General features: G+C 41.8%; 1 long non-coding RNA gene across 1 annotated transcript; it reads left to right on the top strand.

The window, feature by feature from the left end:
* Positions 1 to 15,250: 15,250 nt before the first annotated feature.
* LOC144227172 (uncharacterized) lies at positions 15,251 to 16,661 on the top strand. Its single transcript, XR_013333862.1, has 2 exons — positions 15,251 to 15,377; positions 15,792 to 16,661. It is a non-coding gene; the product is annotated as an uncharacterized LOC144227172 (long non-coding RNA).
* Positions 16,662 to 16,911: the final 250 nt, after the last annotated feature.

The following is a 16,911-nucleotide window of genomic DNA, read 5'->3' on the forward strand; positions in this document are numbered from 1 at the left end:
TCAACTATTCTTGGAAATAACTGGAGATGCCTTTATACAATAGCACTCTTTGCAGAATTATTATAGTAAAAAATAAACAAACTGGCAAAATGTCCTCAAGGGAAATGGATAAACAGCAAAAACTCAGAGTTTTTAAGACCTTTAGTGATGGGGGAATATTTTGTTTACAATAAATCATAAATAATAAAGCAGAACAGAACACTTTATGCAATACAATCCATATTTATAGTAAAGATAACACATACATATAATTAGAAGGGAAACTTCTTAAAAGGTCTTATCTATGATTATGAATAACTTTGTTTAAACTTTTTAGTTAAAAAACCTTCAGTGATTATATATTATTTTTATGACAAATAATAAATATTAACTAGTTCTAAGTATTTAGTGAATAAATATACTGGTTTAGTCAGAACCAATAATAATAGTAGCAAACACACACTATGGTAGTGTTTCTTGTAGGGCAATGCTGCATAGCAAAAGGAAGTCATTTAAAATTATAATCCATGGGGTGAGAATTGTTAATATCTTAATTTTAGAGATTAAGAAACTAAGCTCTCATCTTTACCATGAATAACGACTATGGAGCTTGGCCCAAGGTCATGTTGGAGATGTGAGTTGGGCTCCAGTTCACTGTTCAGTATCTATAATTCTCTGATGTCATATTTGTTCAAAAATCTTATATATAAATATACTCGTTTTATTACTGTTTAACCAGAGGATTTTTTTTTTGCTATGAAGACATCTAAATTTTTTATATATTCATATTTATTAATGTGTTCCTTTGTGATTCATTTAGTAATTTTAGCTCCTAGAATGAATGGTTAAGAAAACATGGTGTGTGTATATATATGTAGAATTTTGAAGCCATACAAAAGAATAAAATATTGACATTTGCAAAAATATAGATGGACCTTGAGGGCATTATGCTAAGTGAACTAAGTCAGATAAAGGCAAATACTGTCTGAACTCACTTATACATGGGGTCTAAAATTTAAAAAAATGGAGCTCATGGATACATAGATCAGATTGGTGGTTGCCAGAGAGTACAAACTTCCAGTTATAAAATAAATAAGTCCTAAGATGTAGCAAATAACATAGTGACTCTAGTTAATAATATTGTATTACATGTTTGAAAGTGGCTAAGAGATCCGAAAAAGATCCTTAAAAGTTCACATCCAAAAAAAGGAATTGTAACCATTTATGGTGATGGATGTTACCTAGACTTACTGCAATAATATATTTTGCAATATATACAATATATACAAATATACACACATTGTACACTTGAAACTAACATAATGCTATATGCCAATTATTCCTCAGTAAAAATAATTAATTAATTAAATTTTTTAAAAAGAAAATCTTTAACTGTACAAATATGAGATGTCAAAATTACCCTCTATCTTTGTACATGGAAGTCCTTGAGATTGTTGACTATTTTTCTAGTCTTTTAGAAGTAAGATACTGTATAAAGGTTGATCAATTCTTTTCAGTTAAACGCTAGGTCTAGTTAATAGTGGCCACCTGGGATGCAGTATTAAAAAGGATTCTGAATTCATGTATTTCTTCAGCTTTCTCCCAAAGAACTAGCCAATGGATCAAGGATCCTTTACTTAATTAACAAATAAATATTTAATAAATCTTGTTTTGCTCTTGTGTTTTTAATGGCATCTCTCCACTCTATTTCTGTTTTTGCTTTTTGATGCTAGAAAACTTTTATGCTTGTCTGCTCTAGATTATATTTTCTCTGTAATCCATTCTTTATTTTTATTTTTGTAACTGAGAAGGTTTGAAGACCACTTTAACAAACCTCCATAGCAAGCTTCTCAAAGAGTAGGTCACTCATTCACTCACCCAGAACAATGCATGCAGGATGACCAGACCTGCCAGAACCTGGACCTATAGGAGAGTTGGACGGACTACATTTAATTCTCATTTTTGCTGTTCAAGTTCTGTGAGACTCCTCTTCATAGTAAGGTTGTGGGAGGGAAGCAGTAATCGTCTTTTGGACTCACGGCAGTCACAGCACCATGTTACGGACCAACTATGTGTTAAAATCCCAACTGGATCTATAAAATAAATGACAATTGCTTTGCCTTTATAGGTGTGGTTTCTAAAATTTCCTTGGTCATTGGAATAGAAATGGTGTACAGGGCTGTATACATGAAGCTTTAACAAATGGTTAGGAAACACACACACACAAAATAAGGAAACAGCAGGGGAAAAAAAAAACATTGATGAGACTCAATGCAATTAACAAACCTTGACTCAGAGATGACACAGATGTTAGAAGTATCCAATAGGGACTTTCAAATAACTGGTCAATATGTTTGATAATCTAGCAGAAAGGGCAGACAGTGTGCATGGACAGACAGGGAATTTTACCAGAGAGATGGGAACTATAAGAAAAGGTGTCATAGAAATGCCATAAATTAAAACAAACATAATATTAGAAATGAAGAATGTCTTTGACAGGCTCTTCAGTAGACTTGAAACAACTGAGAAAAGAATCAGTAGCATTGATAGAAGTCCACAGAAATTACTCAGACATAAAGAGAGAAAAACCAATAATGAGGAAAAAAAGCTCTCAAGACCTTGGGGACAGAAAATTTTTTTTTAAACCATAGGTATAGCTGGAGTCTCAGAAAGAAAAGGAAAAGATAAAGAGGAGAAGTACTTGAAAAGATAATCATCAACATTTTCCAAAAATAATATAATACTTCAAACCACAACTGAGAGAATCTCAGAGAATCCCAAGCAGGATAATTTCCAAGAGCATACACTTAGATATATCATGAACACAGTTCTAGAAAACATGTAGAAATAGGAAATCTTGGAGACAGCCAGAGAGAAAGGACATAACACACAGAGAAAGGAAAGTTGTGATTCCAGGGGATTTCTCAGTAAAAGCCACGTAAAACAGAAGTCAGTAGAGTGACATCTTTAATGTACTGAAGGAAAGAAAAAACACTGTGATCCCAGAGTCTTATATCCAGTTAAAATGCTTTTTCAAAAGTAAAGATGAAATGTGGACTTTTTCAGGAAAGCTAAGCCAAGAGAATTTATTGCCAACATACCGGCACCACATGGAATGTTAAAGGAAGTTCTTCTAGCAGAAAGGATGTGATACCCAATAGAAATTTAGATCTACACAAAGTAAAAAATAAGCTTTATGGATGGTAAATAGGCAGAAAAGAGCCAAGAATGCCTAAAAAACTAGTCCTCAAGTTTGACATGCCTATATCCTCCTTTATAAATCTTGCCAAATATCCACCCAAGACAAATAATATTAAAGTACGGATGGTCCCAGGAATACATTAAGCATCAACAGATTCTAAATATTCAGGCTTTTTCTTGGATTATTTAAGACCACAGAACATCTGTATCATGCATATCAGACAGGACCTGCCTGGACTCCTTTTTTTTGTTTTGTTTTTTGTTTTTTTTTTTGTTTTTTTTCTATCAAGAATGTTTTATCTCAATCCCAAAAGGTTTTGCCTCTTGTTTAAAAAATGACTGCTAGGGGGGGCGCCTGGGTGGCTCAGATGGTTGAGCGTCCGACTTTGGCTCAGGTCATGATCTCACACACAGTTCGTGGGTTTGAGTCCCGCATCGGGTTCTGTGCTGACAGCTCAGAGCGTGGAGCCTGTTTCAGATTCTGTTTCTCCCTCTCTCTCTGACCCTCCCCTGCTCATGCTCTCTCTCTCTCTCTCTCTCAGAAATAAAAATAAAACGTTAAAAAATTTTTTTTAAGTGACTGCTAGGGTTCAGAAGTGGGGCCATAAAAATTGTCTCTCATATGTAATCGTGTTATCATGATTAGAAGGGCCTTGTTTTCATTTTTTGCCTGAGAGCACTGAGGGCCCTCAGATGTAAACAAGTATGGAATAGCACAGGGAGATATCCAAACTTGATTTCCAGCACTGACTTGAGGTCTTTGATCTTCCACATGTCAGTTACCCCTACTGACCATATAACGGAGCAACATGTTTAATACATTTCTAACAGGACAATTGGGATAGTCATAGAAGGCACCCTTCCAAGAGCCTTATGATAAAAATGATGATGATCAAAAGTATTTTCATGACTCTGTGATATATCATTATTAGCTGTGTGACCTGAGCAAGTCACTTAGCCACTCTGACCTGCTGGATATAACAATTACTCACGGGCAGGCTGTGAGGTTAAATGAGCTAAGGCTTATAATATGCTTAAGACATACACTAAAGGACTTTGTTGTCATTATTATTTCAAAGATATAAATTTGAAAGGTAATCTGAATTAGAAATGTTATGGGCTATAGATTTGCAAATTGGAAATACATGCATACAAGTATGTTACTGGCTTAAAAACAACAGATAATCTTTAGTAAATTCCTTTGATAGCTCTACTATCTTTTAAGATGTTCTCAGTAAGGTATGTTTTACTGATAAACCCTATAACTCATACTTTAAAGTGTAACAGAAGAATTTTGGACTGAGAATTATCTGCCTTTAAGTACCAAAGAAATAAGATATTACTTGAACGTGAAACTTGAGAAACTTAACAGAAGACCATGGGGGAAGGGAAGAGGAAAACATAGTTTCAAACAGAGAGGGAAGCAAACTATAAAAGACTCTTAAATTCAGAGAACAAACTGAGGGTTGATGGGGGGAAGGGGAGAGGAAGAAATGGGTGATAGGCATTGAGAAGGGCATCGGTGTTGTATGTAAGTGATGACTCATGGGAATCTCTCCCCAAAACCAAGAGCACACTGTATGCACTGTGAGACAACTTGACAATAAATTATATTTTAAAAAATTAAAAAATAAATGAAAAATAAAAAGCAACAGCAACAGTAAAAAAACCCAAACAAACAAACAAAGATATGAATTGAACGTCAGAATGATGTGAGCATCAGAGAACATTCTCTTTTAAAACAAAATAAGTGAATACATAATATAATTTTTGGCTAAATAAAAATAAATAACTAATATAATTAAATAAGCCACACACACGAAAAAAGGAAGGAAAGAAAAGGAAAGGAAAGGAAAGGAAAGGAAAGGAAAGGAAAGGAAAGGAAAAGAGAAAGAAGCGATATTTAGAGAGAAATGATACTTTAGTCTGTCATTCATTTTTCTCTGTTCCTGTTCTAAAAGAAACTAAAAGCAAAAGAGAAGAGAAGAAAATACAGGTGGCCAATCCAATTCTAGTCTCTATTTTTAGCAGGCTTAATTTAAAACTCAACCTTACTCAACAGTAGAGAATAGCCTCAGGCTAGATGAAACCCTGTAATTTGAAAACATAAATGGAAGCAAACACCGTTGAGTGAGTCTGTTGTTTGGCAGAAAGCAGTTAGTACAGATGACCCAAAATACTCTTCCGACATTTCAGGGCAAAGTTACATTTTTTAAAAGCTCAAATGTGTTTGTGTGTGATTGATGGCATTGTCTTTCTTTGGAAGTAAAATGCTCGAGGCCATCAACAGTAGACATCGCAGTGTCTACACACAGCGCTGTGAAGGGCACGCCAGCACTGGAGACACACTGGAAGTGAAGGCGCTTACACCAGCGTGTTCTACTCACAGGAGATTGAGCACAGCCACCCTGAAAGGTGCAGAAGGAATGCCTGGCTTTACATGAAGCTCCCTCATGCTTGCTGCCCAGTCTTAAGCAGATAACTTACATTCTGTGTTCATGGGTCTCCTTGCCTGTAACGTAGTGATGATAAAGACCAAAACCATGATGATGGTGGTGATGGAGATGATACATACTTTCTCAAGTTGAGGGGAGGATTACACAGGTAATGTACATCTATTTAGAACAGTGCTTGTTGCATCTTCTATATAAATGCTTGCTATTATTAGTATCATAATATGTCCAAATATTAACAAGGGTTTAAAGTTTGTTGCTGTTTTAAGTGAAAATCACCTGTCAGTACACATCATCAATGATTTCTCCCTTCCGTATGTTGGTTAGGAACTTTGATGGTCTTGCCTTTCTATCTAATTTACACAAACATTGTTAAAATAAAAACCTGTGAATTATCCAAATCCTAACTCCGTGTAAATCCATGTATTTAACACCTCAAAAGCAATTGGTTTTATACATAATTTTTATTTTATACATAGTTTACTTTTTTTTTTACAGTCAGTACAAAATTGTGGTTAAAATTATGTCTTTTAATTCCAAATCCAAACATAGGATTCCAATCTGGTGTATATTTTACAAAAGGAGTGGCTATTCATCTTGGGATAATTGATCTGTCTTTCTACCATGTAGTTGTAGAGTTGTAAAGTTTTTAGAAACTAAAGCCATCTATGCACTTGTTAATCTTATTTATTAAGTATCAAAATGTCTCCAGGCAATAGAGTCATATATTATAAAATAACAACACATGATTGCTAAATATATTACTTTCAGAATTTGAACATTTTCCTCTAATGGTCTAACATGTCTCTAATTAAATATGCATTTCCTTGAATAGTTTCTCAACAAACAATTTAAATTTGTTCATAGTGATATTTAAAGCATCTTATTGTACCATAAGAATGGCAGTTCTTTCCAAAATGTGTAAACATTGCTCATTGGAGAATCACTTATGGTCAAGAATCACAAGTATGGTCAAGCAAATTAAAAGAACTATATTACCACTGAGCCAATTGAAGTCCAATAAATATGATTTTTAAAAATTATGATCACTAGGGGCACCTGGTTGGCTCATTTGGGAGAGCATGAGACTCTTGATCAAGGGTTGTGAGTCTGAGGTCTATGTTGGGTGTAGAGCTTATTTAAAAATACATAAACTTGAAAAGATTATGATCACTAAAGGTCTGAAAAATACAGCACACTAAATAGCAATAATAATAAAAGTGTATTAAATCAGGAACCATTAATACAGTTATGTTTATTTCCATTTAATTTGGATCCTAAATTGTCCACCCGGGATGACTATGATGATGATGATGACGATGATGATGATGATGATGACGACGACGATGACGACAATGATGGTGATGATGGTGATGATGATGGCAGGGATATATTTTAAAAAGAGGAGGAAGGGAAGAAGGCAGTTATATTGGAAAGGGAAAACCACTCTTGGACTTTTTCTCAGAAGTTCATAAACCTTTCTTTAATTTTATCCCGAATGTTCATGCCGTGCTTAAATCTGTAGTGACCTTATGGCTGTTTTGTAAGTTTGAATGAACTAAGCTTTTCTGAAGGTATTTTCTCCACACTTTTGAAGAAAGTGCAAAGTGAGTTGCTCTCTGTTTGATGGGATTTTGCCCTCTTTGAAGGGAGGCAGCCAACCATTGTGGTTTTGTCTGAAGTTCAAGCTTTATTCATGAAAGACATTGCTTTTCTTTGCCTCTTCAGTAAGTTCTGAATAGTGACATTTTTTCCAAAATTAGACCCATTGGTGATTCACTGAGTTCTCTAGGGTCCTCTTCAGATGGCCCCAGTCCCAGGCAGTTCCCCGTGGGTGGAGGGACAGTGAGCCACTAGAAGAATCAAAGCTGAAGAAAGAGTTTCAATGCCTGATACTTTCAAACTCTCTGACCAAGTTTCTTTACCTGGGGACTCTCACGGCACAAAGACTTGGCCAGCAGGTAATGCAGTAGAGGAAGAACATCTCCCCAGACTTCCTTCCCTGTCCACGGGCAAAGAGTTGCTTTGGAGGAAATGGGACACCAAGACCACCCTTGGTGGCCACCAGGGGGGCCGAGGTGAGAGTGATGCTGGTGGTGAAATCTTGGAGACATTACCCGTTAAAGAGAAACAATGGAGAACCTCCGAAGCTGGCCAGGAAGAGCACACTTTAGTGGCAACTTGGGAGAAGTGGCATAATGTGGCACAGGAGATCTGGGGTCCAAGGCCAGTGAGGCAACTTCTAGATCCTTGCTAGCCTCCCGAAGCAGCCAGCTCTGGGCCAGCAAGGCCTCTGCTGAAAGTTAGGTACTTGGGGAAAGTGAGGCATCCCTCGCCCCCAAAGCTGCTGGGACCCGAGGACATGAGGGCTGCGCTAGCAATTTGTGTGAAATACAAATCTGCTGCTTCTCATGCCCTCTTGATAAAAAGTCTTAAACAAAGGCCAAATACCTGAGGATTTAAACAGGTGCAATAAAGACTTGTGTTTCTATGAATACTCATCTTTACATATGTTTCATGTCACCTGGGGAGTGTTTTGTATAAATGTTAAGGGAATAGATCAAGAAGTAGACAAAGACAATCTATCCAATTCGTCAAGAGGAAAATCTATTTTCAACCTGGCATTGGAGAAACAATTTCCCCTCCTTTGCTGCACTCCAGTTTATTCAACCAAGTGCCCAGAACCCACGTTTCAAGCTCTGCCCGAGGAGGATGTCACCAGACTTACCCAGGCAGCTGGTAGGAGCTGTGGCTCTAAACTGCATAGAGTCATCAGTTCGATGGAACATCTCATGGATTTCTGTCTACATTTCAGATAATTAGCACCTTACAAAGGTTGTTCAAGATCTGCAACTAGAGTTATGGTTGAGGATATACAATATAATGAAGGATGCTGGGAATCTCCCTTATGCTTGGAGCATATCATTATCCAGTGTCAATGGTAAGAAGGTACTCTTCCTAGTGGAAGCATCAGGTAGACCAAGAGTCTGTATAAGAACTATAATAACACAAAGACTCAAGCCCACCTGAAATGTCAGACTGTATCTCCCAAGAAACAGCTGAATGTTTCGATGTGTTAATTTAATAGAATGCTAGTTGCCAACATTTATTGAGCACTTGTCCCAAGCCAGACACATGCATAAGGGCTACTGTCCCCATTTGATAGATGAACCAACTGAGACTCAGGAAGTCTGGCAAATTATCTGTGGCCACACGGTGAGGAAGGGGCAAAGCTGAGGTAGAATCTGGGCTTTTGACTGCAAAGTCCCTCTCATGATGATTACGGTGAAGTTACATGGGCTCAAGAGAGAAAGTGTGTGTGTGTGTGTGTGTGTGTGTGTGTGTGTGAGCCATCAGAGATTATAGAAATAAGAAAATTGTATGTGAATGTGAGGTCTTTGGTAAAACTGGGAAAAAGAGACTTTCTTTCTCAGTACTGCCCACACCCCCACTCCACCTGCAAACAAAACAGAAGCAGACAAAACTCCTCCCTGGGCAGGAATTCTCTTGAATTCCCTTCCCACCTCTGCTTCTCACCTCTGTGCCCTTTTTGCCTAATCAGAAATTCATAAGTCCTGATTAGCTAATAAGCTATTCCTCCCAAATGACATATTCTATTTTGACGAGGCTTTTAGAGACACATATACCTTAATCCCAAAATGTGACTTGACAGACATTTCCTAAAGTGTGGCACTTCAGTCTGACAGATTTTCTGGCCAGTATGATCACTCAGGCTTTGCAATTCATGATAAAATTGCATTCTGGCCACTGTCCTGTGTCTCTTCACAAAGATGATAGCTCACCACCCTTCTCAATGACTTGTAGGAGAATTCGGAAGGAAAATATATTTTTGTTATCACGAGACCTCTGAACTTGTAAGTAGCCAAATTTTGTGTAGGAAACATCCTGGATTTCTCCAAACGAATGTTGGGAAGTTAGCACTTGGGAGGGTCCCCTTGATCTGTGAGCACTGGTGAGACTTTGACTTTCCCTGACCCTGTAAATGATACAGCTGCAGCAGATAAGCAAAACAGCCCTGGGAAAGCAGTCAAGGTCTTCATCTGAAGCCTAGAAAGGACACGGAGCAGCTGAATTTCCTTTCCTAAAGCAATTATGGTCCTGGAGCTCATCTGTTGATATTTGCCTCTACGAACAAGTTGCGTTTTCCTGGAAAAAATATCAGTTGTTCCATATAGAAAAGATCTGAAGTAGAGTTCCTTACTGTGTTATCTACCTTTTTTTTTCTGTTTGCCTTTTCTTCTAGAATAACATGGCTTTATGAGGGAAGGACAGTAAAAACCATGACTAAATAGAGACTCCATGCACAACTAAAAAGGCCCAGCTACTATTCCACTCTCATTTAAGAAATGGAAATAATATCTCTTTCAGCTGCTACCTATAAAATATTTTTTGATGTGTGGGTAACACTGATGTTGTCATGGATGCCCTCCTGTGAGGAGATTTCTCCCAAGTCAATAGTGGCTTTTCAAAACTCCCTTAGGCAATTACTTTGCGTTCTAGCTTTTATTTAGGGAGATGTGTGGAATGAAAGCTCTTCCTCTGGTTTGCTCTGTCGCTGTAAATGTAGCACAAAGACCAATACTGTTTTCTAAAAACTTAGCCATACAATCAGAGTACTATTTCCTGGAGCTTATAAAATATAACTCCTACAAATATACAGTGAGCATGTTTTGAAGACTCACTTATTAATGAGGAAACCAGAAGGTTAAAGGCTCGGTCAAAAGAAGATACGAGGAGCGCCTGGGAAGTTCAGTTGGTTGAGCGTCCAACTGTTGATTTCAGTTCAGGTCAAGATCTCATGGTTTGTGGGATAAAGCCCATGTAAGGCTCTGAGTTGACAGCATGGAGCCTGCTTCAGAGTCTTTTCTTTCTTTCTCTCTCTCTCTCCCCCCCTCCTCCTGTCCCTCCTGCATGTTCTCTCTTTTTAAAATAAATAAGCAAATGTTAAAAAAAAAAAAAAAAGAAAATATGAGNAAAGAAGATACGAGGAGCGCCTGGGAAGTTCAGTTGGTTGAGCGTCCAACTGTTGATTTCAGTTCAGGTCAAGATCTCATGGTTTGTGGGATAAAGCCCATGTAAGGCTCTGAGTTGACAGCATGGAGCCTGCTTCAGAGTCTTTTCTTTCTTTCTCTCTCTCTCTCCCCCCCTCCTCCTGTCCCTCCTGCATGTTCTCTCTTTTTAAAAAAATAAGCAAATGTTAAAAAAAAAAAAAAAAAGAAAATATGAGTGTATGTGATCACTGGGGAAGGAATGTCTAATGAGCTTGCAGAGTTAGAAACAAAACTGGTGGCTTCCAGGGAAAGCAAAGCAAAAGTAACCAAGAACAATAAGAGCAAGAACACATTTGACTTGATCCTTCTTTCTACTCGACAGAAATAGTTACTCCTTATCATTCATCACGTTGCTGTACCCTCACATCAGCAATACGTAGTACATCTTTATTTTATTTTTTTAATGTTTTGATTTATTTATTTTGAGATAGAGACAATCCCAAGCAGGCTCCACACCGTCAGCAGAGAGCCCAATGTGGAGCTCGAACTCATGACGGTGAGATCATGACCTGAGCCACAATCAAGAGTCAGATGCTCAACCAACTGAGCCATCCAGGAACCCCTCAGTGTTACATTTTTATTTTTTTATTAAAAAAATTTTAATATTTATTTATTATTTAAGAGAGAGAGAGAGATAGAGCATGGAGGGAGAGGGGCAGAGAAAGAGGGAGACACAGAGTCGGAAGCAGGCTCCAGGCTCTGAGATGTCAGCACAGAGCCCCATGTGGGGCTTGAACTCACGAAGGGTGAGATCATGACCTGAGTAGAAGTTGGATGCTTAACCGACTGAGACACCCAGGTGCCTCAATGTTATATTTTTAAAATTCCTGTAGAGCTTCAGATGTTCCTTGGATGGACTTGTTAAATTATTAGATGTTATTCTATGACATTAAAAGGGCACACAGTGATATTTTTCTCCTTATTTTTTTTTCTTTTAACATTCCTCTTCTGTGATAACGTGTAAGGGAATCATCGATGAGATGAGATTTTCTAGGTGGTAAATCTCAGTACTTCCCTGAAATTCCTTTCTGCAGCTCCTGGTCTTTCAAACAGAATTCTTTTAGGTGACCCACAAGACCTCAGCACCTGTGGGGACTGACGTCATGGTCCTCACCTTGGAGGACATGCTAACACCATCTAACACCCGTCTGTAGCATTTATACAACATCCTATGGTTTATACGAGCTTTCCTGTGCCTTGGTTATCTGTCCCTCTATGAGAGACCCATATTCCATCTTCTTCTCTTATTCCTATTATTTGTTGTAAATATTTCATAAATAAGGGGGTCGGTGAGAATTCTATTTCTCTATTTGCGTGAAAGAAATAACAGGCAAAATTGTTTTGAAAGGGGAGACGTTAACATACCAAAAGAAGCTGAAACAAGAGTATAGAAACGCCCGATGTCGCCCACAGCACCTGGCAACAATAGGCAGAGTGTCCAGCTGCCCAGACAGTGTGTAGAGCGGCGGCGCCTTGCCCTTCACAATGGCCGCGCCTGAAAACAGCAGTTAAAATGCAAATGGTGGGGACGGACCCCGGTATCTGAGGCCTCACATCTCTGAGTCTAAAAGACACCCTTTCAGAGGCTTCTGTTCCAATTGCAAATGCTCCTCTTTTGTTCCGGGAGGCCCGTGAGACAGCTCTGAGTAATTCCTCCCCAGACAAATTGGCTTTCCTATTCCCAACACAAAAGCCCACGCCGGGTTTAAAGAACAAAGCGCAGGTTTTGTTCAAGGGCCTTAACGAAGGTTAAGGTTAACCAAGAGCACAAGGGACGTCCCGGGGAGCCCCACCTACCGCCACGGTTCTTAGGAGAGGCCACAGCTGCATTCTTAGCCCCTTCTCTCTCTCGGTCTGAGGTTCCCATTAATCTCTTTGTTTCAGCTTTGGACGCCCCGTTACCACTTACAAGAAGTTACATATTTCCAAGAAATCACTCAATAGGTCACAGGCATGATGTCAAATGAAAACTGACCATTATGAAACCTGAACTTTCCTGAGCATGTGACTTTTACTCTGAGAGGGTCTAAAAGTTTTGGTCCAGGGGACATAATGCCCGTGGCCCTCGCCCCCAGGGCCAAGTCCTGGGAGTCAAGCCCCACAGTCTTCCCATTTCCTTGGGGTGGGAGAGTTCAGGGCTAGCTACACCTGACGTGTCAGGTCACCGTAGCACATCCAGAGCAGGCATGGGGACAGCTGGCCGGTGCCAGGGGGTCAGTGGCCCCATGCGGGCTGGGAACCTCCCTCAGGGACTCTGGGGGCCCAGCACTAAAGTTCACGGCCAAGACCCTTCCAGGAAATTTGGAAGGAAATTGGCTTCAGTGGAACCGTAGCCTGTGACCTGAAAGGCATTTAGTCCACAAGATACAGGCTGAAAACACAATTCTTTTCGCTGGAAGCAGGAAGCAAATTCTCAAGAGACCCTATTATTTTCTGATGACTGCTTCTTTGGAAATGGTACAGCTTGGGGTTTTTAGTGTAAGAGACATGAATAGTGTCCTTAGTTTGCTGAACTTCCATGAAAACTCAATAAAACACCAGTATGGGAAACAGTCCACGGCCTTCAGGTGGTTGTGAAAAGAAATGACTGGAGAGAAAATGCTTTTTCGATTTGCAGTAACCCAAGTGACCTTGAATGTCCTGCCCCTCCCCAGTGGGGAAGGACCAGAAATCTCACTCCTGCCTGTGTCCTGCTCACCCAGGACCCGCGAGGGCGCAGCTGCTCGGGGACCAGGGACGAGCCCCTCACTACTTCTGCTTCGGGGACTGGCCACTGCCTCGGCTGCTGCGTCTCCCTGGGAAACCACCTCCCCTGACTCTGTAGACCCCCTTGGGCAGGGGGGCTGTACAGGACGGGCCCCTTTCTAGTTTTGTGTCGCGCCTACACCTAGCCTGGGGGGAGGTCTGCTTTGGGCCCGGGGTCTCACACAGGGCTCCAGTGACATCTATCCACCCCCAGGGTGGGACTCAAGCAAGCCCCCCAGATGAGCAGACATCAGGGGACTGACCTCTTACCATCCCCTCTCATTCTCCACATCCCACGGCAGCTGAGAATCTTAGACTACATGTGCAGGCGTGCAAGAAATAGCACGTCTGTATTTGCATCAAATTAATCTGAATAGGATTCCGTGTGTCCAACCACCAGGTAGGAGGAAACTGAGTTTCTTGTTATGATCGCTTCTCCCGAAGCCACATTCCGAGGCTCACACGTTGCCACCTTCCGGGCGTCTGCTCCTGTGATGTAAATCCCTGCCGGCCCAGCTTCCAGCCTGTGTCCCTGCATTCAATTCCCTCTGGTTTGCAGTCTAGAATGGCTGCTGTCATGCGGCCGGGTCTTGACTCAGCGACTTGCCTCTGTGGGGTCTCGGGCAAGCTAGTTTATCTGTTGTGCCTCCATCTTCTCATCTGGAGAATGGGTGATAAAAGCACCATGTTCCAAGAGAGTTTGGCTGGCTCGGATGAGTCAACACCTGGGACCCGTTACTTGAAAATCACACAAGCGATGGTGGTTACTAGAGCCTGAGTGTGGGCTGGACGGCCATTTCAGGAGGAGACTGCACATTGGGTTCAGCAACTGTGATACCACAAGAGTTTTAGTTCATGCTGAGTCCGTCTGTCTCACATCCCTTAGATGTGGGGAGCTAGATGTTGATGGACAACGCTGCTCTGTTTGCAGGGAATTTGTTTTACGGCCGACCTCTGCTGGGGGCAGGTGATACGGGTGTTCCATTTCTGGAGGTGATAAGAAGTCCCTTGAATAAGGAAGTCGTCTAAGTTTAAAGAAATGATTGGTTTGGGAAAACATAGAAGTGGAAACGTGCACAGGCTGATGGAGCTCAGATGACCTCAGTCTGGAAGCCACTTTCCGTGGGCTCTGCTCTCTGGGGCCACACAGAACAGTAAGGAATTTCCACCTTCAAGGAGGGGGCAGTTCACAGCCAAGATCAACAGGAGTGAGAGGACAGAACAGAATGAAATAGCAAGTAATTTGTTACAGATCCAGATTCCGTAAACGGTCAAGGACAGCGGGGGAAGGGTGTCGGAGAGAAAGGATGGAGGAGCGACACGTGGGCTCCTGAGGGGGCTCAGGGGCACAGGACTGGGCAGACACGGCCCAGGGGACAGAGGAGAGGGAGTCTGGTGGCCTGCATGGGCCTTGAGTTTCCGGGGTGGAGCCCGGTTCGGTGTCAGCGGGGTGCACGGGCTTTTAAGGAGCAGGACGACAAATGAAGGGAGGGGGTGGGGAGCTCTGCACCACTAAGCGTCAGCTTCACAGGACAGCGCGGCCCCTACAGAGTTAGGTTTGGCAGCAGCTCACAGGCCGTGTCCCAGGCTGGGGCCAACAGAGGAGGCAGATGCTTCACCCTGANGACGCACGGATGGGAAAACCGCGTCGCAGGCCCACCGTGGACCCTACTCGGGTTTACACCGGAAGGAAGTCCTGCCACGCGCAACAGCACGGGGCCCGGGGTGACGCGGGGCGAGAGGAGCCGTCACAAGGACAAACCCTGAGCGGCCCCCGCCCACCGGCCANGGGTGTGCAGCTCTGCAGGGGGAGTAACTTCCAGCAGCTCGCTGTGCGGCTCGGAGCCCGGAGAGAACAGTCCAGCGTTTACCCCGAGATACCTGTTAAGAGAGTCCATCTCATGTGAAGTGTTCTTACCACGGTGAGGTAAGATAAGATAAGATAAGAGAATGAAATAAATTGAATAAACTAAAATAGAATGAAATAAATAGAATAAAATAAAATAGAATGAAATAAAATAGAATAAAATAAAACGGATTAAAATAAAATAGAATCCAATAAAATAGGATAAAATAAAGTAGAATAAAATATATTACAGTGCCTCATCAGGACACAGGGTGAGAAGTGACTCTGGGAAGGAAGAGCTCAAATGGCTCGTGTCAGACCCTGAAAAAGAAATCAAGTCCGACTGCCTCTGCGGCCTCCCCTAGGAAAGGAAGCTGTGGCCCAAGGAGGGGGGCGGGAACATTCGAGTGGGGGGGCCTCTCCCGAGGGGGGGCACCTACGGGGCTGAGGTTCTGTCTGCGGGGCCCTCAGTTCTGTCCGATCTTGTCTCTGCAGCTTTTTGGCTGTGACGAGCCGCCTTTGCATCTGGACGGCAATTGAAAAGACAAGGCCTGAGCACAAGATGCACGAGCCGATTCCAAAATGGAAACATCGGAAGCAGGGGCCCGGGCCCCCACATCCAGCCTGAAGGTGCTGCACAAACAGACTCCCCGAACGGGAGACCCGAACGAAGGGGGGCCGTTCCTGTCTCAAAGGCGAACCAGGATTCCACCTTAATGAATATCGTTTGCCTTTTTGGTTTTTAAATTCCGTCTTTAGCTGTTTATATCTTACTGCAAATGATACGAGAAAGTTCAAAGAGTTAAGTCACGCCCCTGTTCCCATTTGCTGACCTTTGTCACGTACCAGGGGCATCCGTTTTCAAGGATGGCGGTAAGGACATGTCCCACGCTCTTTGACAATGTGGCGTATCTGCAATTCAATCGCACTGTGCAAGGTAAATAAGCTGCATTTACACAACACATTTTATTCTTCCTAATTGGACAGGAGCCGAATGCTAGTAGATTCATCATAGACTGGAGCTTACGTGCATTGTGCAGACACAGATTAAACCTCTTAACACACTGGGTGCGGGGACAGTTGAACGCAGGGACCCTTGCCCCGGAAAAGCCTCAACACTCGTCACGGCAGAATAGCCGCTGGGCAGTGCTCCAAACCTGGTTCCTACGCTGTCCCCTCAGATGTCCCACGGAGGACATTGAAACAAGACAGCTACCATCTGGTTAACAGCGCGGCACTGAGCAGGAATCGGCAACAATATCCCCCGACCTGGGCCTTGAAAGTCTCTTCTTTTCCCTGAGCATAAAACTCCTTCTCCGTCTGTCCTATGGAAACAGGAGATAAATAAATGTTTACTCAACCTCATCCCCATCAGAGTCATTGTTCTTTAGGAAAAATGATAAACTTCTCTCTACAGTGGAGTCAACAAAACTATCTGTAAGACACGAAATTATCAGCCTTTGCCAAAGCTTACGGGAGACAGGAAGTAAGCCCTGCGAATGCACTCACACCTGGTTCACTCTACTGGTGGTAGAGACACAGGAAAGGTTCGGCCAACGCTAGTTCTGTTTGCTGATCCATTTGCAGCCAGTTTGACCAGCCTCCACCGAGATGG

Source organism: Crocuta crocuta, unplaced genomic scaffold, assembly GCF_008692635.1.
Source record: "Crocuta crocuta isolate KB4526 unplaced genomic scaffold, BGI_CrCroc_1.0 scaffold290, whole genome shotgun sequence".
Classification (NCBI taxonomy): domain Eukaryota; kingdom Metazoa; phylum Chordata; class Mammalia; order Carnivora; family Hyaenidae; genus Crocuta; species Crocuta crocuta.